This window comes from Felis catus, chromosome C2, assembly GCF_018350175.1.
Source record: "Felis catus isolate Fca126 chromosome C2, F.catus_Fca126_mat1.0, whole genome shotgun sequence".
In the NCBI taxonomy this organism is placed as follows: Eukaryota; Metazoa; Chordata; class Mammalia; order Carnivora; family Felidae; genus Felis; species Felis catus.
Window position 1 is genome coordinate 115,645,432 of NC_058376.1, and position 23,459 is coordinate 115,668,890.

A 23,459-nucleotide genomic window follows, 5' to 3' on the forward strand; every position below is an offset into this window, starting at 1 on the left:
AATAATACTTCACTTAAGAATTTGAATTTTAAGAATCCTTTAAGCAAAAAGAGAGACAAGGAATCAATCTAATAACAGTTTTGCTCTCACTCTTTCCATCCCCCCCCCCAAATATGAATTTATATATCTGAGCTACTTGAGTGTTGGGAGATAGACCATTCTCTTTGGATCTCCCATGTTTCTGCACATTGTATGAGCACAGGCACTGGCTATCTTTTGTCCAAGACTATCTTTTCAAGGATGTTTGTATAGTGAATCACCTTGGAAGGTAGAGATCGTGTTTCTTTCTGGAGCAGAGAGCAAGTTTGTTGCTATCCAGTATAATAAAGGTAATATCTACCTCCAGGCCAAAGGTCAAGCAATTTTGCTCATAGTCCATTATAAAAGACTGGGGTTTCCCAAGCACACATACAGAACCACTGAATATGCACCCTCTCCTTGGACTATTCTTCCTTGTCCCAGCGGCACTTGGGGAGGAAGGGGGTTCTGATTCAAACATGAAGCTTATGCTTGTGTGCTGCACCTTAAGTAATAAAATCCTTTTTCTTTGGACCAGGAGTCTCATGTCTTCTGCTAACTTCTATAAAACTTTTACCGGATAATTTTTTAGGGAACAAGTGTAGTAGCACCTCAGACTCTTCTCAATTTTTGACATTGACCCAAGAACCAATGAAGTTTTACAGTGCTAGTTAATTTGGCTGGAAGATTGATAGTTACAGTCCACAGGAAGTGGTCCACACCTGGGAGTCCAGTGTGTACAGAAATACTCATCGATCCTTATAAAATGTCATCCTTATAAATAACATCAGTCCTTATAAAAAGACATTAAAAGCATTTAAGAGAATAGAGAAGAAAATTGGTGGGATATAGGACACAATATAGTGTAAATCTGAAAATTGAGTCCCAATTGGAAAGGTGGGTCTGGTTGTTTACGTTAATAACAGATTTTTAGTCTAGGTTGTTCTAAAATATGGGTTTTCTTTTCTTTTCTTTTCTTTTCTTTTCTTTTCTTTTCTTTTATGTTTATTTAGTTTTGAGAGAGAAAGAGAGAGGGAGAGAGAGAGAGAGTGAGTGGGCGAGGGGCAGAGAGAGAGGGAGATACAGAATCCTAAGCAGGCTCCAGGCTCTAAGCTATCAGCACAGCCGACGTGGGGCTCGAGCTCACCAACCGCGAGATCATGACCTAAGCCAGAGTCAGAGACTTAACTTACTGAGCCACCCAGGAGCCATGATATATGAATTTTCTTTTAAATTAAATAACTTGAAGTAAATCTTGGTTTGCAATTTTATCATAAGCTATTAAATTTTAGCACTGTTTAAAAATAAAATTTTGGGGGCTCTGAGCTCCATGCTGATAGTATGGAGCCTACTTGGGATTCTCTCCCTCTCTCTCTGTCCTTCTGTCTCTCTCTCTCTCTCTCTCTCTCTCTCTCTCTCTCTCAAAATAAATAAATAAAGTTTAAAAAGAAAATGAACATTTCTGGGTAAACTTTATTATAAGAAAAAAAAACTCTTTTCACATATACTATTAAATATAGTTCATAATATCTCACTCTAACCAGGACTTATTAGCCAGTACCAAAATATCTCTATATCTGTCATCTATCTATCTATCTATCTATAGAATATATAGAGAATATATATCCAGTATATATTAATATGTATATTAGAAACAAAATTCTTAAAAGAGAGATTAGAATTTTTGTTAAGCAAAATATGTAAGGGTTAAGATCTATCTCTACAATACCAAAATTTGCTAATTTGAAAGGTAAGATATGAACCTACGGAAAAATTAATTTTTATGAATAATTTAAGTGAGTTTATATTCCAAATAGTCTTTTATATAATTTTGAAATTTGGGGCCATTTTTTTTGGTTCATTCTGATTAACTTGTTATGGTTTACCTCATAAAACGGTTGCTGTTGGCTTTCATGAGCTCTATTTCCTATTATTTACCTGTGTTCACATTATTAGAATTATTGTCAATCTTTTTAATTCAGTATCCACTGTATGTGGGTAAGTATAGTCAAAATTAGTAACTGCAACTCATAAATCCAGATACTCAGGCAAAACCCTTGTAGAATTGTGCAGTATGTTAAAAACAGACAAAGAATAAGGCCCCCCACCGCACGTGAACCTACCCTGGGTATTCTGTTTGCTTCACACTCATTTATCACATTACGTAAAGGACACATACCCATCTGACGTAGAAACTAAGCAACAATGTCAAGATCAATTCAACTCTTAAATAATAATAAGGTTTGATTTCTTTCTTATCTTAGATAAAAATGAGTAATAAAAGAATGTTTCATATTTTCTTCCTGCAAACCAATAATCAATTTTATATACCTTGGACTGCATCTTATTTGGAAACCACTAAAATTCTGCCAGTTTATTTTTTAAATTTTTTTTAATGTTTTTATTTTTGAGAGAGAGGAACAGAGTGAGAGTAGGTGATGGGCAAAGAGAGAGGGAGACACAGAATCTGAAGCAGGGTCCAGGCTCTGAGCTGTCAGCACAGAGCCTGAGGTGAGGCTCAAACTCAGGAACCATGAGATCATGACTTGGGCCAAAGTGGGATGTTTAGCGAACTGAGCCACCTAGATGCCCGTCTGACAATTTCTTACCTGCCCTTTCTTTCATTTCTTTATCACACTGAAATTTATTTCCAAGGCCCTTTACTCCTTCCGAGGGTCCAAGACTTACAAGATAGTCCTGACCATGGGAGGGTGAGAAAAGTCCTTCTTTTGTTGTTCCTAAAAGGACTAATTTTTCTCTGTGCCTGTAGTTCCTATTGGAAAGCTTCTATCTCCCTTGTTCTGTCATCTAGCAGGGAGGATCTCCTACTTCCAGAATGCACACTCATTCATTAGTCTGCTTCAGGATTCCTTTTGTCCCCCAGTCTTAGTACTTGTACTGACTTTTTGGTACTACTAATCTCTGGGTTGATTTTCAGCCTACCTTAACAATCTTTCATGTTAAAGTACTTCTTTATAAGATTTAGAGCCGTTTCTGTTTTTCTGACCAGTCCTTGAGTGATAAAAAGGGTATATTAATTGAGGGTTATTCTACACCTAGCAGATCTGTTCATCTAACATGGAAAGTCCATGAAGAGAACATGACCATCTGAGTTGAAGTTGAAAATGTTTAAATATATTCAACTGAGTGTATTAAGATAACCAAATTGCTTAACAGGGTAGCCAGAAGATTTAAACAGTGATCCCCATTAAGATGAAATCTTGCTCTGATACCAAACAAGGAAAGCGTCCAAAATCTCTCCACTATGAAACCATAGTTCCCAAAGATGAAATAATGTCAAGTTTGCCCTCCACTTCCCCAAACTGGAGAGGTCTTAAACTGAATAAAGACAGGCCCCTTCTGTAACAGGAGGCATCAATATCGATCATTTCATCTCGGTGAATTTAAGAAAGTGAACCAGGTGTCGGGTAAAATTCGAAAATAATGGAGAAACATGCCCCCATATTCCTGAAGGATAAATGAAAGTTATAATTATAGGTAAACCAAATAGCTGTGCCTTATCTGTTTTAAAAGGTATAGTATTTAAATCTAAAAAGATTTCAGTCAGAGAACCATCAAACTCTATGGATGTCATAAACAGAGGTCTGTCGTTGATTTATACCTGTTTAATTTCTTCCTAGAAACTTGGTCAAGTCAATCAGCTATTTATGGTCATGTGACAAATATCTCTTGTGACCTTCCTTAAAATGAGGATAAGGGAGTAATGGCATTTGAATGCGTGGTGAACAACTTTGCTCTGATATCCTGGTAATGCGCTTTAGTACATTCACCCTCACATTTTATTTGAAGGTCTTCTATATGCGAGTCAGTGTCCTATGTGCTGAAAATATAAAGAGGAAGGAAACAGAATCCTGACTGTTAAGATTCCAGTATGACGAGGAAGATTCATAGTCTAGTAAATATACGTTGAATTATTCAGTCGGTAACCAAATTTCTTTTTGCGATAGAAATATTCTCCAATCATGAGACTTACTTGCCATAGAGGATATGTTTTATTCTCTAAAAAGAAACAGTGTTCTACCAGTGTAAAATTACCTTGTAATTTGCGTCTTGCTTTTGTGTCGGCAGGATCTCTGAACATGCCAAATTTCCCATTGTTTGGAAGATACAATATTGTGTCTTGTAGCTATCTGACAAAGTTTTATACACATTTGTTTCAGTATTGATTTTATTCTAGAGCTTTTATAGAAATACTGAAGATATTTTCAAATTATCCCTGGCTTTACCAATATAAAAATTATTCTGTCCTATGGACAAAGATCCCAAAAGAAATTTTGTTCTACTGTATCTGATGTTTGATTTTCTTGGAGACTATCCTAGCAAATTGGCAGTCTAGTTCAATGTTCTCTATTCCCCATAAAAAACTTATTAACCAATGCCTCTGCATTTTAATGTTATTCTCAAGATGTCCCTGCATTTCTGCCCCTACTAATCGAATGTGAGTCCTGTATGTATGTTTCCAGCCTGTATATGTCTGTTATGCTCTTACAATAATTGTAAAATATAACTACACATTATATAAATGAAGCATTATATCAAAAAAACTTGTTGTTTCTATGAAAACTAATTAGAATGCCCTGGAAAGATTTCATAAATAGAATGACTAAAAGGTTTTTGTGGGGTTTTTTGTTTGTTGTTTTTTTTTTTTTGAATAAGAGATATTGAAGACAAGATTGTTTTGTTGAGGGGAGGGTACAGGATTAGAAAAATCTAAAAGGATTCCTTGCTCAGATTTCTTTACAAGCATTTTTAAGTATTTACTTTAAAGCTGTTAAAGAAAACATTAGTCTGATCATCAGATTTAACTCAGAGGAAAGACCTTGGTTCTAAATTAAAAGATTGGTAAATAAAGGCATATCTATGACTTTTTAAATTAATAAGTTTCAAATAAACAAGTAACCACAGGGCTAAATTTTGTGGGATAAGTGGGCTTTTGCTGTAGCTGTCAAAACTAATGCATTTTCTTTTTGTGTCCCACACAATTCTATGCTTTTTGTGTTCTCTTATCTTGGAATCAGTACTTTGCATGTAATGCTTATTTAATAAATGTCTGGTGAATGAATGGACAACTAGTTTCAACCTATCATTTTTAAAGAGAGTTTAAGAAAGCTTGCTTTTGGCAAACTAACTTACCATTGTTTTGTGTGAAGTTTGCACTCATCGGTTGACATATTATTAATTGCCTTCAATTCACTTTCTCTCCTCTGTCATTTTCCTTAGATGAATGTCCTCATCTTTGTCCTAAATTAAAAGTTAAACTAGAAATGAAGTCTTTGAAGATGAACATTGCCAAGCATAGAAATATTAGTACTTATCAAAGATTTTTTTTATACAAAAAATCAGGGGTAATTTTACATATTCCAACACCTGCCATCACTCCTCGTGGAATTAGCAAATGAACTTCCGAAAAAAATCTAGGTTTTTGCAAGATTCCTCCATACCAATTCACTTAAAAAAAAATGAAAGCCTCAGAAAGCCAGTCCATGAATACAGCAAACTAATCAAAATGCACTTCTTGGCACTCTTCCTGTGGTCACCCAAGGGAAAATATGTCTGCCACTCCGCAGCAAGCATAAAATTTCATCCCGACTTTCAGGCAAAACACCAATGTAATTGACATGTACTACTAATCAGATGAGTATAACACATGATAATATCTTTTCCTCTGTGACTAAGAGTGATATGCTTCAGTGGTTATGGCAGCATGCATGAAGCAACTCTCTTTATATGCACATAGGTGTTCAAGTAATGCATTCTGAAAACCAGCACGCGGCACTCTATCCATATGTGGTTAAATAATTGAAGCAATTGTGACGTGAGTTGCTGGCCACCACATCTGTATATTTCTGTAGGCTGCAAACAGCACCAGATGTTCTACCAGATGATGGTTTATGACGCCACAAGGTATTTCTGACAATCCTAGTGGGGATGCAGGCCCTGTGTTAATGTTGGCCTGCAGTATGACAGTGAGAGCCAAGAGGACACAACCTGGTGACCAACGAGACACTTGCCTAAAGAGCACCACCCATCCTTGCTACTTTGACGCATAGGGAGAAGTGCACCTTCTGTCCACAACCATAGAAGTTGCCAGACTTAATAAAATTCTCTAAGAACATAACATTCTTCAATTTTTAATAATTCAACTGCCAATTACATTAGCCACTGTTGAATATCCTAAAAATTTTGCTTAAACATTTTTTTAAACATTTTACTTATGTGCTAACATCCTAATTTTATAAAGAATATTTGATTTATTGCAGAGTCACTGTAGTTGTCATTCAGAATACATTTCTACAATTTTATTAAATCTTATGTCTACATTTTTAAAGTAAATACATGGCCTGTCTGTTGATATCACTCCAAGTAACTTCTTTTGAAAAATAGTTTTGGGGCACCTGAGTGGCCCAGATTATTAAACACCTGACTCTTGACTTCAGCTCAGGTCATGGTCTCACAGTTGTGAAATTGGACCCTGCATTGGGCTCGGCGCTGAGTGTGGAGCCTGCTTAAGATTCTCACTCTCCCACTCTCTCTGCCCCTTCCCTGCTTGCTCTCCCTCTCTAGAAAAAAAAAAAGAAAAAGAAAAGAAGGAAAGAAAAATAAAAATAGTTTCTTTTAATGATTAAAAGAATATTTCATAAATATTTGTTGGGTACTCTAATATAGCAGATACTGTCCTAGGCATTGAGAATAAAATAATAAATAAAACATAAAGTCTTTGTCCTCATATAGTTAATTTTAAAGCAAAAGAGAGGGGTGACTCAGTTGGTTAAACATCTGACTCCTGATTTCAGCTCAGGTCATGATCTTATGGTTAATGGGATTGAGCCCCATGTGAGGCTCTGTGCTGATGCCTGCTTGGGATTTTCTCTCTCCCTCTCTCCACCCCTCCCCTGCTTACATGCATGCGCGCTCTCTCTCTCTCTGCCTCAAAAAATAAATAAATAAACTGAAAATAAATAAAGCAAAAGAGCTCACATTCTCCTGGGAGAGCTTATAATCTATCAAGAAAATGCATTCTAATGATGTATTATGACATTAGCAGCTATGTATCATTGAAGAGTACCAAGATGATGAAACATGACCAAGGCAGGTAACAAGGGCTCCTCTCTGTACAGGAGGAGGACCTGCCTCTTTAAGACAGTGGCTTCAGAAGCCAGAATGACATTGGGAGCAGGTGTCCTTGGCCTGTTGGCTTACTCCCAGTGGTAAAGGAAAGGCAGAGCTGCTGTACTTGTGGAGACGGCCTCTGCTCTGAACCTTCCCTTTTGAGGAGTCTAAGTCTCCATACAGGCCAGAGTCCCTGGAGGCTAGAGACATGTGTGGGCCTTAGTAACGTAACCTTGAGCAGCTCCTACCTGGGATAACTCTAGTTAGTGAGCATGCCCCTGATAGCCTCCTAAGTTTATAAGTAGAGCCTTTCTTAATACATCTCCTGTCTCTAGAATCCAAATGAAATTGACTAAACTGACTTAGACATTGAGTAGACATACCAGTTCTCCCCTTGTCCAAGTCCAGTAAGTTTTCTGGCTCCAGTTCCTTTGTGCCCAGCAAGAACTTGGCCCTCGAATCCCAGATTAGGGAAGCTCCTGGTTCACCAGAGGCCTCAAGCCTGCCTGGCTTGGGATATCCAGGGAAAGCAGGAAACAGGAGAGGTCAGTAATCAGCTGGGCTTGGAATGCCTTTCCACACCTGGGGTGCAAGGCGTGTACCAGGCCTGATTGTTGGCTGGGCCTTCAGTGACACGCTCTGGTGGGCCCTGCTGTGGTTCTGTTGAAGATAAGTCATGAGACTACATGAATGTTCCTCAAGGTTTTAGAGTTGTAGTATCTAATTGAGAGGAACCCCAAGAAAGTCACCAGAGCCGTATCCTAGAGGAAGAAGTACTTCTCTAAATAGGAAAGAAGTTACAAAGCATTCCTCAAAGGGTTCTAGAGAATTGGTTAATAATGAGTGAAATTAGTCATATGGTTTTAGGGTTAAGGTAAAGAAAGATCTCAGCTGCTTAACCCCAATTATAGCATGCAAAGCATGCAAAGGACCCCATTCCTAGGTTAAAGGAGTTCATGGTGCTCAGTTCTTCCATATATTACAGTCCTCAGCCTAAAGAGCAGTCATGGGGAATAGATGACTTCCTCACATGCTTTACCCCTCAGAACGGGTTCCTTCCTTTTTGAAGCATTAATTCATTTATTTATTACCTATTTCTGGGAACATCTGGCATAAGGAATGAGATTCAGGTAATTAGGGGCTGCTTCTCCCTGTAACAGAGCCTGGAGCCATGGGCTGTCTGAGACCCAGGACCAGGGGGTTGAAGCATCTATTTTCCTTCTTTAAGCAGAGTGGCAAGCTGGAGAGAAAAGGCCTTGCTCTGGGTTTGCATTTTACTAATCCAACCAGTTCAGGGCTCAATCATGTTAACCTGCCCAAGTTCACAGCAAAATTCCTGGGTCAGCAAGGAGTTACTATAGCCTCTTCCTTGATCTCCATCCTGCTCTATTAGATAGGAAAGTTCTAATACCTTCTGGAACTGCAGAGCTGTATCGTACAAAGGAAACAAAAGGATCTCCATATTTGTGGAGAAGTAACAATAAAATAGAATCAAGGATTTTAAAAAGTCATCCCTAATCTTACATCTAGAGGTAAACCTGTTAATATTTTAACATCCTTCCTGCCTTTCTTCTCTGTATATTTTCATGGTTTAATGTTAATAAATATATAATTCCACAGTCTATTTTTTCTACTTGCCATTATCCCTTAAGTATTTCCTCTCCTTACTAAAAGCATTGCATATCCAACATTTTCATAATTGCATTATATTCCCTGTGCCAAGATTTACTTAGTAATTCACCCATTGTTAGAAATTTAGATTGTTTCCAATTTCTATTCTGAATGATATTTTAAGGAGCATTCTTGTATTTCAGTTATTTCCAAGATATGTATATCTCCAGAAGTGAATTATTACATGAAATAATTTCCCAAGAATAGTGTGTGGTAATTCATTTTTCAAGGAAGTTATTCAAACTCTAGATATTATTGTTATAGAATAACTATGCCAAATGTTAAAATGAAAAAGTATCTTATTTCATCATACATTTAGTTAGTTGGTAGTGAAGGTATAGCATTCCAAAATTTCATTAGAGATTTGTACTTCTTATTTTGTTAATTGCTATATAAGCTATACATTAAAGGTAGATGGATAACAGGATGGACTCTGAGACAAAACTGGTTGGATTTGCATCTTGGCTCCTCTACTTACTACCTGTACAACCTCAGTCTCCTCATCTGCAAAATGGGGGTTATTATAATAATACAACTGCTACTTCACAGAGTTGTTGTATTAAATGGGTTGATATCTGCAAAGTGCTTAGGACACATGCATATATACATAGTAGGGATTCTGATAGTATCACAACTAGTGATTTTTAGAGCATATATGTTAGCTTTTGCTGTATAACCAACCCCAATACTAAGCAGCTAAAAAATAAAAATTGTTTCTCATACTATTGTGGGTTGGCTAGGCATTTTTAGGGTCCCAGCTTGGGTCTGGATGATCTAGTTCCTCAACAGGAATGGCTAGGATGCTGGGGATTTTCTCTACAAATGGTCTCCCAACCTTCAGTAGGCTAGTCTAGGCTTGTTTGTATGGTGGCAGAAGATTTCCTCACAGCAAAAAGGGCAATCTTCAATAAGCAAACACTATTCATGTGTCTCTAACATTCCATTGACCAGAGCAAGTTATAAGGCCAAGCTCAGATGCAAGAGGTGAAAAAAAAAAAGTCTTCACTTAAAAAAATTTTTTTAATGTTTCTTTATTATTGAGAGAGAGACACACACACACACAGTGTATAAGCAAGGAGGGGCAGAGAGAGGGAGACAGAATCCGAAGCAGGATCCAGGCTTCTAGCTGTCAGCACAGAGCCCCATGTAGACCCAAACTCACCAACCATGATATCATGATCTGAGCTGAAGTCGAACGCTTAACTGACTGAGCCACCCAAACACTCCAAAAGTCTTCACTTTTTGATGGGAAAAGCTATAAAGCCACATTGCAAAGGGTATGCATAGAGAGAGAAGAGGGATTTGTGGTCATTTTTTTTTTGCATCTATCACAAAAGCCAATGAAAAAAATGAAGCTAATGGATATGAACTAACTCACTAATTTCAAACATGACTAGGACAAAATTTATATATATATATATAAACATATATGTATATACACACATTTCATATGATTTATATAAAAAATATAAATCTCCATCAGATAGTTCATTGAGGAAAAAAAGACTGCTTTTGAGAATCATCTTATTCATATGAGTGAACACAGCTAATTCTAAAGTTAATAAGACCCTTGTGTGTTGCCCCAAGAGCAGAATTTGGCCCATTGTGTATGCCACTCACTGCCTTTATTTACATTATAAATTACTGCATTTTATTATGTCTACTCCCATACCATTCCGTTATAGTCTATTATTTTAATATATGTTACAATGGAATTAGCAATTAAATTACTACACCATTATTCATACAACCTAGAGTGTTTGACCTCGATCTCTAGAAGCAGGGGAATTTGTAATTGACTAAACCTCTATCTATGTGTGTATGGACTCCTTTAATTGTACATGATATTTTTTTGGTGTTGATGCAATCAGAAATTCTGCTTTAATTCTGTTCATCTCTCATGAGAGAGACTAAGTTCTGTTTGGGACATCAATTCTCGTTTACATGAGAAGATTTGAAGATGTGTGCCCCATAGAGTCTCTGTACTCCCTTTAAATTCAAGTATCTCCTCATTTGTTATATTATACAACTATTTGTGATTTCTACCACATATTCATCAAAAAGTAATATGTTCTTGGGCATCTGGGTGACTCAGTTGGTTAAGTGTCTGACTTTGGCTCAGGTCATGATCTTGAGGTCTGTGGGTTCAAGCCCTGGGTCAGGCTCTGTGCTGACAGATCAGATTCTGTGTCTCCCTCTCTCTCTGGCCCTCCCCTGCTTGCTCTCTCTCTCTCTCTCTCTTAAAAAATAAACATAAAAAAAGTAATATGTTCTTCATTATCCTCAAGTAAATAAATTCATATCTATTGGAAGCCCTTGTGAGGTAAGGAGTATACTTTTTTTTAAAGTTTATTTTTGAGGGTGGGGAAGGGAGAGAAGCAGTGGGGGAGGGGCAGAGAGAGAGGAGGACAGAAGATCTAAAGCAGGCTCCTGCTGACAGCAGACAGCCAGCTATGGGGCTTGAACTCACGAACCATGAGATCATGACCTGAACCGAAGTTGGACGCTCAACTTATTGAGCCACTTAGGTGGCCCAGTAGCATACTTTTTATGTCATCACAATCCTTGTAATGTCAGTCAATTTAATAAGTGCATAGAATAGTGCCTGGTGGTATTAGTTCTTTAGGGTTCTTGTAATGAAGTACCACAAACTGGGCAGCTTAAAACCACAGAAATGTATTGTTTCACAGTTCTAGAGAAAAGAAGTCCAAAATCAAGGTATTGTCAAGGCTGAACTCCCTCTGAGAGCTAATAGGACATCCTTCTTTGCCTCTTCCCAGCTTCTAGTAGTTTGCCAACAAATCTTTGTCATTCCTTGGTTTGCAGCTGCATAACTCCAATCTCCACCTTCCTCATCACATGATGTTCTCCTTGTGTGTTGTTTTGTCTTTACAAGGGATACAGGTTGGATTGCACACAAGTATGATGTCTTCTTACCTTAGTATACCTGCAATGCCCCAATTTCCTATTAAGGGCACGTTATGAGGTATTGGGGATTAGGAATTCAACATATCTGTTGTGAAGGCACACAATTCAATCCACAACTGTAGGTAAATAACACACATTTGTGGAATAATCAGCAAGCATTGAATTTCACGAGGCAGTGTTCTTTACACCTTTCTACTAAGTCTGCAAAAGAAGTACTGGCCCAGGTAGATGAATGAAGATGTTGTCAGAAAGATAACAAAGTAATTTGTGACATTCAGCTCATTAAAAAAGCCTATAGGAAAATGTTCAGACTCACTAGTAGAAAGATACGTGAATTAATACCATTACCATAGGGGTCAGAAATTTTACTCTAGAATATGGAGGATCATAGCACGTTCCCGTGTGTACTTTCCACCTCGGCTTCACTTCCTTAGGGAAGTTTGTTCTGATCTCTTCTCAGGAGTCACATCTCTCTCCTATAGGAGTTTATGGACCACCATGTACTTTTACTTGATAAAAACTTGCAACAATTGTGATTTTAACATTTATTTGTGTAAATATTTGATTATTGCTTTCACCAGTGGACCTTTAAACTCCAAGACTACTGTGCTTATTTTCACTTTTTTTTTTTACATCTGCAACATGTAGCACAGTGCATCATGGTAGGTTCTTAACAATGATTTGTTGACTGATTGTATGAATCAATGAATTGGTGAGATGGGCTGAAGTTTACTTTTTCAATGGCTGTAGTAAATATGTATTATTGTATTTGTTGTATGTTCTACATTTACATATGTTATTACATTATAAATGCATAAATTATTATACATTATTAAAATATTTATTTAATAATAGTAAAGAAAGCATAAGCAAGATTATAAGGGAAATGTTTATTTAGTTAGTTGAACAAACTGTTTTGGAGCACTTTACCAGCACATAGTTGTGTACAAATATTTAGTATGCTAATTACAAATAGTAATTATGTACTTATTGTATGAGCTCTTTCTCTTCAAAGAACTGTAAGTAATCCCAATTTAAGTTACTATATATACTTGAAAATTATGATGCTAAATGTTATATACATATTTGATATTAGTTTTTAATTAGCATTGACTTGTCTTTTCTCTATTCAGTCCAATTCAGTGTTTCCTGTATCCCTGAGATTAAAATAAGATGTGTATTACACACACAAAGTGCACACATACACACACCAGGGCCAAAGTGACACAATGATTCCTCTTCAGTTCCAAGTAAATCATATTCTTCTTAGGATTTATAAAACACCTTCCTAATCCATCCTGCTAAAAATGAGTTAACTTGTTCTGATATTTTAAAGAATGTCTAATTATTTAATTATCTCCATTATGTGAATAAAGCTTTAGTGAATTCCCTTCCTAACATCTTCATGTTCTTCCTTAGGGCTAGGCTTCGTTTGAATGTACAGCAAGTTCATACACACACACACACACACACACACACACACACACACATGTACCATAATGATATAACATTACAAAGCAATTTTAATTAAAACTATTGAGAATACGTTGTTGTATTTTAAAATCATCTTCCTCTGAGAATGATATAAAATGGTGATGTGTATACTCCAGTGGGAAACCCAGCAAATGTTAGCTTTCAGTCATTTTCCTGAGACCATGCAAGAGTTCATCTCCAGTCCCTGGTCGGGCTCTTGTGGGAATAGAAATACCGTGCTCTTGGCTTGACATCGGTGCCATTTCCAATGTTACCATGGTGATCACCTATGCAGCATCACTAACCCTTCTCACAACAGCTCAATTTGAGATTCAAGTTTCACGTTTCCATGATTATGGAAGGGTAATTATTTCATTACTCAAGGGAAGAAGATTTAAGAGGTAAATAGCTCTTCATTAAATCTTAAATGCTTCTAGTCTTTTTAGGCCACAGAAATGCCAAATATTAAAGTGATGAAATTTAGAAGAGTAAAACGTGACTGGGAATTGAAAAAAAAATCAATTTTTGCATAGTATAACCATAAATATTTTTTCTCTAGTGAAAACATCTCACATAAAGTACAAGTATATTGTGTCAATAATTCATGATTTAAAACAATTTTCATGTAAACTAAATTCATTTAGTTTGTGTGTATATTTGAATAGAAATACCAATAAAAAGAGAAGGATTTTATGAACTGATCTGGTTTGGGAGGTAGTATCGTATGGTATAAGGCAGACTTTTTTCTATATATCTGAGAATTTCATTGTAAATGAAAGGATTCTTATTGTGCAGATTACCCTTTTATAAAGTATTGATGCTTTTATTTACTATTGATATTTGAAGATAATGCAGCTGAAAGTAAATATTAATGTGAAATATTTTCAAAGTATAATTGATTTTATGAAATATCACAGGTCAGTTGTCAATTGAAAATAATTTAGAGAATATCTTAAATATAACAATAAGCGGCTGTTTATGCAGCACAGCCCAACTACAGTACAAGAGGTTACCGAGATGTAGCTGAACTGTCCAAACCTCAACTTTCCGGGAAGAGACTTTGAAATTCTACAAAATTTTCAGGCCACAAATGCTTGGCTGCTTTACACTGTATGTTACTTAGGTCATGTCCACTACAAGACAAAAATTTCTAACCACACTATGTTCTTTCTAAGATTTTTTTTCTTTTCTTCTGTCTCTTTTTTCCTGTGTTGCCTCTGACAAAAAGTCCATTAAAGATGTTAAAAGAGAATTAAAGATACATGGATGACTAACTCCTACACGTGAAGGAGGGTGTGAAGGAGCTTAATATTAGTGGTTTAATTTTGAGCTGTCTGAGATCCTGTAGTCATGTGACACACGGACTTAGAGAGGACAAGGAGGAATTCAATCGTAATCATTTTCCCAAACCTGTTTTAAGCCCGTTTTCTCCTCTCTTGGTCCTTTGTATTTCCTGACACTGCATCAATTTACCTGTAGTGGTAACAGGTTTCTTTCTTTCTTCCTTTTTCTTTTCTTCCCTTTACTGTTCTTTTTTTTTTTAGTGGAAGAAAATTAGAACTGATTCTTGGAAGGTTCACTGATTGAGTAATTAATTAAAAATTATTCATTCATAAACCTCTGGAGAGGTGGAATGGGAAGGTTAAGAGGTTCAGAGTGGCTGTAGTCTTCAGTGCCTCTTTGTTTATTATTCATACGCAATCTAAAAACTCATCCAAGGTATTCTAGCTTGCATATCTCTCAGAAAACAGAGCCTGGACAGGGCAAACAATAACCATCCACTACCAACAAAAGCATGTATGTCATGGAAACTTTCAATGGATATTAGGTTTTTAAAAGCTATATCCAATGTTGTAATACAAACAGAGTCCGAAAGTTTGTGGACCACTGAGGGGATCATACTCTGGTAGAGAATAGGCAACAATGTAAACAGAGCCCTTGCGGATGAACCTACCCTTCTAATGTTCCTCATTCCTTGTCTCCACCCAGACTGTCTCCTGCAGTCTTCTCACTGAACTTATGTCTCTGTCACAAACTCCCTTCCTGTAACCAATCCAGGGTATCCAGGGTTGTTTCCCCAATCCAGGGTTCTATTGAAGGGACATTCAAAAGTTGAATTACTTTAACTAGAGTAATTTAGACATCTTCCATCCAAATGCTGTCTGTTTGGGTGTGTGTTTGTGTGTGAGAGAGTTTGGGGGTGGGAACTTGGCATTCATAACAAAATGGACCCTGAAGTTGTTTATTTTCAAACAAAAGCTGTTGTTTCTTTAAAATGAATTTCTTCTGCTCTATTGGTACAGCCAGGTAAAACTACAGCCTATTTACTTTTTAAAATTTTTTAAAAAATATTTAGAGAGAGACAGAGACAGAGAGCAGGGGTAGAGGGAGTGAGAGAGAGAATCCCAAGCAGGCTCCATGCTAAGAATGGAGCACAACACAGAGTTTGATCCCACCACCCTGGGATCATGGCCTGAACTGAAATCAAGAGTTGGATACTCATTGGACTGAACCACCCAGGCACCCCACTACAATCTGTTTTTAAAATAATATGTTTTTCTGTACTTTAAATTTGCTATGTATAAGTTTTTGTTGAAATTTAAAATTTTGTTGAATGTTTATTCTTTTTTTGAGAGAGAAAGACAGAACACAATTGGGGGAGTGGCAGAGAAGTAAGGAGACAGAATCTGAAGCAGGCTCCAGGCTCTGAGCTGCCAGCACAGAACCTGACATGGGGCTCAAACTCACAATCCGTGCAATCATGACCTGAGCTCAAGTGGGGACTCTTAATGCTGAGCCACCCAGGTGCCCCTGAAATTTAAAGAGTGCACTTTAAATATCTTAAACAACTTTTGGGGCACCTGGGTGGTTCAGTTGGTTAAGCGTCTGACTTCGGCTCAGGTCATGATCTCACGGTTCATGGGTTCTTGCCCTGCATTGGGCTCTGTGCTGACAGCTCAGAGTCTGGAGCGTGCTTCGGATTCTGTGTCTCCTTCTCTCTCTGCTTCTCCCCCACTCATGCTCTGTCTCTCAAAAATAAATAAATGTTTTAAAAAAATTAAAAAAAAATAAATATCTTACAATTTTGTCAGTTATTCCTCAAGAAAGCTGAAACAAATTTGTTGCCATTTATCTGAATTGCAATGAATCTTTGAAGGCGCATTGCACGGTGTTGTGAGTTAGAAACACAAGTAGGTAAGGATCTCCTGAATAAATAAGCCAAGAAGGCACCACTCTCAGGGTTTCTTGCTTCAAGTTCTTTTCAAGGGGCATTAGTATTAAACTAATTGTGCTGTAATGTTAAATAATCTTAGTGGCTTAACACAGCAACTTTTATTTCTAACTAAGGCAAAGCCCTCTGTGAGTCTGGGTGATGCTTTCGGACAAATATCCTTGTTTGTGATACTTGTGGTACCGCAGCAGACTTGTGGCTTTTCCAGGAGTGCTATGGCAGGCAAGAGGAGAGAATGAAAAACTGAGCACTGGCCTGTACTGGCTCACCTGGAAAGTCCATATATCACTTCCATTAACACATATTGTACAGTACTACTAGACTCAGGCCCACCTAACAGCCACGAGCTGGGTCCCAGAGAGGAAATATGAACTGATACTGGAAAATCCTAGATGAATATCTGGAAAAGAAGAGGAGACTATATAAGGAAGTGGAGAAATCTTGAGCCTCAGAAAGGCATTGCTTTTTTCTCATAAACTACCACTGGGGTTTTGACTGTACTATGCTTCTGTCTGGTGGAGCCTGTAACGAGATGAAAGAGTTCCTTGAGAAAGAGAAAACAGCCAGTACAGACTCAATGCCTCATAGCTTGGGGAGAAGAGGGAAGAAGGATGTGACAGTAGTTTGAAGGATACCAAGACTTCACACTTTAAATGTAAAAAAGATCTGCTAAATAATACAGTGCCTACCAAAGAGAGGAGAGTGAGAGAAAGAACAGCACTATTCATTTAGTTAGTGTGGATTAATGGCCACTATCATGTCTCCTGAGCAGAAGGATTTACTAAAACAACCTCTTAGTTTCATTTTGTGCTAACAACTCTACCAACTACCTTAATTAATTGCCCAAAAACTGTTAATAACCATGTCATCATAGACCATCATGTAAATGAGCTTTAAAAAGTAAAATCTGAAGAGCAATCTTGCCATTCATTTATCTGAACTAATTATAATGTAGGAATAATTCTCACAGCAGGTGAAAACTGAGAAAAAGCATGCTTTTGCAGGAAAGCAAAAACATTTTAGATTTGACATCAAAATTTTAGAAGAAACAAAGAGCTTCCTTTTTGCAAGGCAGAGTGTTTTAAGTTTGTTCTTTTTGTTACATTCACATTTTTAATGAAGTATTGGTTAAAAAATCAAGAAGATATGGTGTTTGTTTGATAGCACACTTACCAAAATTGGAATAATAGAAAATTATCAGCTTGGCCCCTGTGCAAGAATGACATGCAAATTCATGAAGCGTTTCATCTTTAAAAAGAAAGATATGGAAAAGTGTGTTCAGTTTTCTTTTTAATGTTGAGGAAATAGCATAGCATATTTTGATTTTATCTCTAGGAAGAAATTATTTCCAGAATCAACAAGGCAGAGAAGGCGTTATGCTTGAGAATCAATGGATATTCATAAATTGATTAAATTGATGGGTTGTTTTGTTTTAGTGCCACTGTAATTTGTAGCTATAAAACGTAGACTATATCCTGCCGATGTGTTATTCCAGTGGCGGAGCAGTGGATTACCCTGTACCTGGCAAAATGGAGACAGAGACCGTGAGGAGATACGCCAGCCAGTGAATCCAGCTGTCTTCCCGGTCTGACCATGGTGCTGTTGGCTACTGGTATGTTCTTTACCTCCTGGTTCTTCGTTTCTTAGGCTACCCCCACCCAGTACACTTGGGGTATCTACAAAGAGCTCCTCATCTCCTTGGTGGCCTTGTTCTTCCTTGGCTTTGGAGTCCTCTTCCTGCTGCTCTGGGGCAGCATCTATGTTACGAGCACCCAAGGGTTCCAGTCAGGTGGCTTCACTGATCCCTGCTTTAAGTAAATTAATTTTTTTTACTATTTCTGGAAGTGTCCCACCTGCTGCTCACTATAAAGGCAGATGTGTGACAGTCACAAAAATAGAGAATATATTCTTTCTTAAGAAGGCAGCCTGGTGAGGTGGAAAGTGTTGGATAGTAATTCACATCCTGATACATACTTGTTAGCTGTGTGAGTTTGGGTTTGCTGCTATTTACCTCATGAAGCCATAGGATGCGGAGCTGGTGTGAAGACAAACTATTATGGTATGTAATGGGCCTAACTGTTCTGGCATATGGTTAAACATTATTGTAGCCATATTTTCCCTTATTTTTCACCTTTATAAGTTTTGTTATTTACATTCTCTTAAGTTTTATTGCCTTTCTTTTTGAGGAAAAATTCTGTTATTTATAAACTAATTTGTCCTATAATGTTAAAAAGTGTTCAAAAATACTCCAAAGAGGAAAATATTTGGAAACTTTGCAGAATAGTCTCAGTTAGAAGGAACCTTAAAACCCTTTCTAGAAGTAAATGGTAGTTTTGAAGTCTGCATCTAGTGGAATAAACTGTTTAAAAATTTAGTTTTCCACATGTGAGGAGAATTGCAGCATCAGCACAGATAGGAAAACAGCTCTATGCTCTGATAATTTAGTTACCTATAAAAGTATATATAAAAGAAGCTGATTAAAATTATTTAAAAGAAGAGGAATCTCATGAACTTCACTTACATGGCTCATTCTGACCTGAGAAAGATAGAGAAGTAGAAGACCACAAGGAATCCTAAGTTACAGAAAGTCACTTCTTTATTTTTAATAAAATATCAATGGAGATTTTGCTATGATATACTTCTGTAGGATTTTGCCTTCATTTTGATTTCAGTAAATGAAAAATTTGGAGAATGGCATATAGGCTTACTAATGACCTCATTTAGCTCAACTTCATGTCCCATAAAGAAAGTTGTCCAAAACTTATAAAACTTACAAATAGAGGATGACTGAATGACTTTTCAATGGCATTGTTTAGTGGACTCATCTGAGAATTATTTAGTGTTAAAGGAGAATATACCTGGGACACCTGGGTGGCTCAGTCGGTTAAGGGAATGATTTGGGCTCAGGTCATGATCTCGTGGCCTGTGAGTTCGAGCCCCACGTCATGCTCTGTGCTAACAGCTCAGCTTTGGATTCTGTGTGTCTCTCTCTCTCCTCTGCCCCTCCCCCGATCACATCCTCTCAATCTCTCTCTCTTTCTCTCTCTCTCTCAAAAATAAATAAACATTAAAAAAATTTAAAGGAGAATACACCTGTATTGACGTATGCATTTGCTACTTCATCATTTTTTACTATTTTCCATTTGCATGTTAACTTGTGTGTTTCTAGCTAGGAGAAAAAATGGTGCTAAATGTTATAGTTTTATTTCTCTATAAGATTTTACACAGTTTTGTATCTTATTAGCAAATCCATTTTAGCATTCCTTTGACTATTTTGAAATATCATTCTGACACTTGTTAAAAAACAGTAAGGAAGATTTTATTCAGAGTACTGGTGCAATGGCACTTTGCAATAGGGGAGACAGAGATTGGGCTCAATTCTGAACATAAGGAAAAGAGGGGATTTACAGCCAAAGAACAGGGTGGGGGTGTCAGTGGATAGAAAATTACCAAGAGGAGGTATCAAAACTAGTGGGGAGGTTTTCTGCTAAAAACAGTCTAGGGGAGATCAGATATTATAGGGGTAAGGAGGTATGGAATTTGATCAGCTTTTGTGGGTGATCAAATATTGAGGGTAGCAGCTCCTTCTAAACTGACTTGGCAAAATTCTTCCTGCAGTGGGTGATGCAGGCCTGTTCACGAAGAATACTAAAGCCCAAGGTCAAGTCCTAGAGGTCCTAGAGGGGCTTGATGGGGGTCAGATTAAGGAGAGAGTGTCTTTGTCATTATTTGTTTCTCTTTATCAAAATCTCCTTTGAACTAGTTTTCCATCTTACTGGTTCTTTCATTAATTGTTTAATTAATTAAATCTTTGATATGTGTTCATTTTATATTTATATGAGAGTCATGTTTTGAATTTTTTTTTGAAAATTGTACTCAATCATGAGCTCATTCGTATGTGAAGGTTTTTGAAATATAATTTTCAAAGTTAGGGAGAAGATAATGTCCTTTCTCAGTAGACTGGTCCAACTGTATGCTATCAATCAGTTTTTAAACTACTTACAGAATTATTGGACACATATAGAAAGAATATCAGCATCTTCAGTAAGAATATGTTCAGTTAGGCAGTAGCATATCAAATGTTTCTCTTGAGCATTTCTACATTTTAAGGAGATAAGGATTATCACAAAGGACCTAAGAAAAACCACTTCATGTGCTCTGCAAATGTAACATATGACATGATGCATATGTCATCATTTAGTGCTAAAGTTAAGTGATATGTATTTTTAAACAACATTTTAGTAAGACAAATGTCACAGTGCTTTGACAAGAAAGTTTGTATGCTTATGCATTGCCATTAAATGATTTTGGAAAATGAGGCAGGAATAGAGGTGAGGGAGAGATGAGGAGACCACACATTATTTATGTCCAATGCTTTATATGCTACTCCTTCTTTTTATTCCTTTCATACAGTAATTTGGATCCAAACGAGAAAATGGATAGTTGGAGGGGAATTAGTTATAAAGGAACCTCTTACAAAGGTGTGAGAATGATATCAAGAAACCACACCTGACAGTGTAGCCTGTAACAGTGGGTGTCTATTACCTACAGAGAGGGCACCCAGTAGGTGCTGTGATTTCGGGTAGAGGGAGTTGACCCTCAGGAATGAATATCATGACTTGACTTTCCTTTTCCCATCCCCTCTGGGTGCTCCCAATTGGCTGAATCTAACCAGAATCCAGAAGATAAAGTTGTGCATTAATGCAACCCATATTCTTTAGCTTCTTGGGGCAGGAGTGGAGTAGGGTGGAGATGTGTAAAAAAAATGGACCTATAAGGTAATGTGAAAGATGTCTTGCACATCTGGTAAATATTCAACAGGAATTTTATTTGCTACAATATAGGATAGGAGAGACTGAGACTGGAAGACTTTTCTGGCAGGGATCAGAGGTTTGTGCAATCCATGGTTTCATGCCAAGGGAACATGTGGTATTGCGTAAGAGCACTGTCTGTCCAGATATGGAATTAGGTCTGGAGGGTAGTAGTCGTAAGTCCAGGGAGATGCAGATACGTTCTGTGAACACAGGTAGTTGAACTGAAGTAACATTCTGGACACAGCTAACTTGGTGACAATGGGACACTCCCTTAACTTATTTTGTTTTCTATTTTTCATGTGTAATAGAATGAATGCTATATCTTCATATAATTTTGAGTGGGAAAATGAAAATAGGAACAAATGGTTTTTTATCAGTTTTTATATTGTGTTACTTCTAAGTATTGTTTTTCATAAAAGCAGCTAAAACAGCATCTTTTGTGTCCTCATATTATTATTTATCAATGAATTCTCCCTGAAGGAGGCAATCAACACCAGATTGTTAGGGTCACTTTAATCAGAGCTGTAATGGTTTACTCTACTCTATGAAGTTGATATTTACTCTATATATAATGAGGATGCAAGAAGTGATAAAATGGTCAGCTGCAAGAATTAAGCATTTATATCTAAATGAAGGGGAAAATCTTTATTTTAATTAGATATTCCTTTCAAGTATAAAGGAAAAGGTAAGTTAGTGTCTCTATTACAAAAGAAGCAACTCAAGGTTAAGTAATTTGGATGTGCACTAGTTGACCCAAAGAAAAAAATGAGGGGATTGGTATTTAACCTAAGGTTGTGTGCATTTCAGCCTTGGGGACCGGAAGGCCTTTTCTGAATTTCACTGTGGAGATCCATAAGTACAGCTTGATTGTCCCTGTCGAGTGTGTGCTTGGCTTGCTCTCCAGCTTGCATGGCTCTGCTGATTACTGGCAGCTTGAAATTGTCCTGAAAGAGAATGAGTGCTCTTGATTAATCCCCATGCACAGTATCAACATATTATTGATTCATTATCAGCACGTCGTGTTTCATTTCTCTGCCACAGGGATGGGCTGAAGGCAAATGTGACCTCAAAACAGATGCAACCCGACGAACATCTAGGTTGGGTAGCGAACATTCTTATTTTGGGTAAAGTTCTTTTACTACATAAATTGCCTACTAAATTCTAGCCTGCCTTGTGTAGAAGACAGTCCTGACAGACGCTGACAATGTTCCTCTTTTCTAGAGAAGAACTAGAGTTTAACAACTCCAGCTTAACAACTATAAAGCAGTATGGCTTATTTTATTATGTATGCGTTTCGTTATAAAAAAGCAATAGACAAACAAGTTCTCTAAGTTAGAGTGCATCAGATATTAAGCACTTTATTATTCAGCTTTCTTTTATATCACTGTTAAGTACAAGGCTTAACATTGATTTATTCATTAATCATTTATTTATTCAACAATCCATTTACTAAGACCTACTATATTGTATGCTGGGCACCAGGAGTATGAAGCTGAAAAGGCATGGTTAGATTCAGAGTTCACAGAAAGAAGAGGAGATAGGTATGTGAAAAAATATATAAAAATTGATATTTACATATATTATGTATAATTTATATATACTTATATATAACATAAATATAGTTAGATATAAACTTATATTTACACATATTATATATGTATTTATATATAACATATAAATATATATTTGTATATAAAATTATACTTACATATATTATGTATAATTTATATATACTTATATATAATATATAAATATAAATTTACATCAAAATATATCAAAATATATCAAAATATATGTATATGTTTAGTAATAGAAATATATACAAGGTATTGAAGGGATAATTAATTCTAATGGTAGGATTTCAGAGAAAATTGTGACCGTGCCAGGTTTTGGGAAATAAATAGGAGTTCTGGGGAAAAGGTTAAGAAGAGAGTTTGGTGCAGAGGAAACAGTCTGTGAAAGGGAACTACAAGTTTCCCTTGAAGTAGTTGAGTGTTTTTGAAGCATACATTTCAAAAGGGAAGTGATGAGATGTTAGGCTACAAAGGTGGGTGAGGGATGGATTTTTGAGGGACTGTCTTCTATACAAGGCAGGCTAGAATTTAGTAGGCAATAGGGTTCTGAAGAGTGGAATCAGATCTGCATGTTGGAAGACCACCCTGATACACTTGAGTGTTATGTAGTTGCCATTA

At 36.8% G+C, this 23,459-nt stretch overlaps 1 long non-coding RNA gene and 1 other non-coding gene across 2 annotated transcripts in view; both read left to right on the plus strand.

The window, feature by feature from the left end:
- Window positions 1-23,459, plus strand: part of LOC123380101 — a 692,161-nt gene that overhangs the window by 574,416 nt on the left and 94,286 nt on the right. The window contains exon 4 of the long non-coding RNA XR_006585418.1: window positions 17,949-18,065. This is a non-coding gene — a long non-coding RNA (uncharacterized LOC123380101). The remainder of the gene's footprint in view (window positions 1-17,948; window positions 18,066-23,459) is intronic.
- Window positions 17,603-17,707, plus strand: LOC111556413. Its single transcript, XR_002735895.2, has one exon. It is a non-coding gene; the product is annotated as a U6 spliceosomal RNA (small nuclear RNA).